Genomic DNA, 3,067 nt, shown 5'->3' with positions numbered 1-3,067 from the left:
CAGAGGCTTCCCGGAACCGGAGTTCAGAGCCGTCGGGAGCTTGTGACTCCCTCCGGATTCAAAAAGGCCGCCGCGTCCTCGGGTGCCAGCCCCTTTCCGCGCGCGCGAGCCCCGTACCTCTGCGCTTCTCTTCTGCAGCTTCTCTGGGTCTCAGTGTGCCTTTCCTTCCTTCTAGTTGTAGAATTTACAGTCAGCCAGGCTTCCTGTGGTTCTGGATGAAGTCCGTATTGTTTCTCTGAGGTATTAATCAATTGTTGTGCGCGGCATTAATTTCCCGGTGTTTATCTCTGCCGCCATCTTAGTTTCTCCGAGTAGCTGGTTAATTTAATATATTATTTAAAATAACATATGATCAGCCCGGCTGGTGTGGCTCAGTGGTTGAGTGTCATCCTGTGCACCAGGAGGTTGTAGTTTGATTCCTGGTTAGGGTACATGCCCATGTTGCAGGCTTGATCCCAAGTGGGGATTGTGCAGGAGGCAGTCAATCAATGATTCTCTCTCATCAATGTTTCTATCTCTCCCCCTCCATTCCTCTCTCTTAAAAAAAATCAAAATAAAAACATATTTTTAAAAAATCACATGTGATCAGCTAGTAAGCACCAATAAATAATGTATGATATATCACTATGAAAAAAGATGGAAATGTGAGAAGTACAAGAAGTAACATACTACACTATGTTATGACACTGTGTACTTGTCATTAAATATGCTTCTCAAATATAAGTTGTCTACCTGATTTATCCCTGTGTGCACAGAAGATGAAAACCTTCCACTCCATTAAAAATGCCTCATGATTGAAACATCAGCTCAGCAAAGAGGCAGAATTCTCCCAAACTCCAGAAATAAAAATAAAACCAAGTTCGCATTGAAATTTGAGGGGGGAAAAAAAAGCATGGAGCCCACCTCATCCCTGACTAGCTCTGGTCAGCCACCTGGTTTTTGATGCTTAGAGGTTCCTCAAAGAAGATGAGAGAGAGGTTGTTGACACAAATAAAGAAGTAGATTGCTCTTCACATTGTCCAGTTGTTATAAAAATAATAAAGTCTGAAGAGGAAATGAGTAAAGATGGTTATAAAAAAGGAGTGGTAGTTAAACCACACTCCAACTTCACAAGAGAAGACTAATGGTGAGTGAATACGAAGTGATGGGTCTGGGCTCTTTTCCTTTAAATTTAGGAAGCAAGAGGCAACATGTAATCAAACATACACTGCAAAATGTAACAATTCATGAATATTATCATATCTCAATATACATTCTCTGAACAGTGTCAAGCTAGGATTAGTACCCTTATGGAGTGGTTGAGACAATAGGAGAGTACTGCTAGAGAACTTTGACCAGTGACTGATGTGCATAAACCCTCAGTCAGCGGGACATAACATTGTGTGTCATGGTAGCCCAACTGGTTTAGAACATATCACCACATCCTGACTTGGGAGACTCAGAGATCCCATGGTTATGCTGTCTCTTCCTGTTGGGTTGTGGAGGGACAGTCCTCCCCACCTGCTGGACAGCCTCAAGGGGCGAGACATTCACTGCTTTTGAAGGCACTGGCACTCGGTCCTGATGATAAGAAATGAGTTTTGTTTGTTTATTCTGAGTCAAATTCTTGGTCTTAGTTCAATCCTTAGTGAGTGAGAGAGAAAAAGCTGATTTATCATGAAACGAACAAATGTATGAGTTACATCAAAAGGCAACAAAAGGAAAAGAACAGTTGTCTGTTCACTTAGGTGGCTCTCAGAGGACACTATGCCTAAGAGGAAAAGATGGTGACAATTTATTTACTTGGATGCCCTGTCTCCTGTCCTGGGTGCTATTCATTTACTCATTTAACCATCCTTAATACATTTTTGTACATGTGAGGCATCATGCTCTTATTACTTGAAAATACAAGTATTGGACTTTATCCAAATCCATCTGTCATACCCTACACACTTCTCAAAATATTTGTAGAAACAATGTCTTTAGCTTGGGTTCCACTTCAAGAATATTAAATGCTAAAGGAAAGGTGGTACCATGTGACAGTTTAATACTTTAATAACTGATGGCCTGACAGGATGATTCAAATGAAACGTTTCTGTTGTGCTGGGATCAGAAATGTAGGCAGCTGCCGGGAGAAGGTCCTGCTCCTCCTAAGGAGAAAGTCAGGGGAGAGCAACAGTCAGAGCATAAAAGGACACTTCTTTTCATGTGTAAGTATGTCCCTGTGTAAATGGAAATGCCCTTCACCTCCTCCACCTCCCTGTAGCAGAGGCAGATAGGATTAACAGTACAGCATGTCACCTCCAGATGTTCCCTGGGCTCTGAGAACCCCGCAACCAGGCTGAGCCACAGACTCACTTCACTTTCTTGAATTCAAATATAGGCTCTCAGTGGAGGAAATGAAAAAAAAGAAATACTGAATAGTATACATACATGTCTTTAAATGGTATATTTAATACATACATACATACATACACACACATACATACATAGGGTTATTACACAAATACATATATATGCATAAGATATATATATATAAACACAAAATTATATTTAGGCCACTTGATGGGTAGTTAGAGAGTTGCTCAAAGATTAATTTGACAAGTTAATTACTGTCTTTTTAAAAAAATCTTTATTGTTCAGATTATTACAGTTGTTCCTCTTTTTTCCCCTCATAGCTCCCCTCCACACGGTTCCCACCCCACCCTCTGCCCTTACTCCCATTCCACTGTCCTCATCCATAGGGGAGTACGATTTTTGTCCAGTCTCTTCCCACACCCCAACACCCCTTTCCCCCCGAGAACTGTCAGTCCACTCCCTTTCTATGCCCTGATTCTATTATAATCACCAGTTTATTCTGTTCATCAGATTTTTTATTCACGTGATTTTTAGATTCATTTGTTGATAGATATGTATTTGTGGTTCATAATTTGTATCTTTACCTTTTTCTTCTTCCTCCTCTTCTTAAAGAATACCTTTCAGCATTTCATATAATACTGGTTTGGTGGTGATAAACTCCTTTAGCTTTTCCTTACCTGTGAAGCTCTTTATCTGACCTTCAATTCTGAATGATAGCTTTGCTTGATCA

The sequence above is a fragment of the Myotis davidii genome, unplaced genomic scaffold, assembly GCF_000327345.1.
Source record: "Myotis davidii unplaced genomic scaffold, ASM32734v1 scaffold4865, whole genome shotgun sequence".
NCBI classification, from domain to species: Eukaryota; Metazoa; Chordata; class Mammalia; order Chiroptera; family Vespertilionidae; genus Myotis; species Myotis davidii.
The sequence above is the reverse complement of the archived record's forward strand: the minus strand, read 5'-3'. Positions refer to the sequence as shown.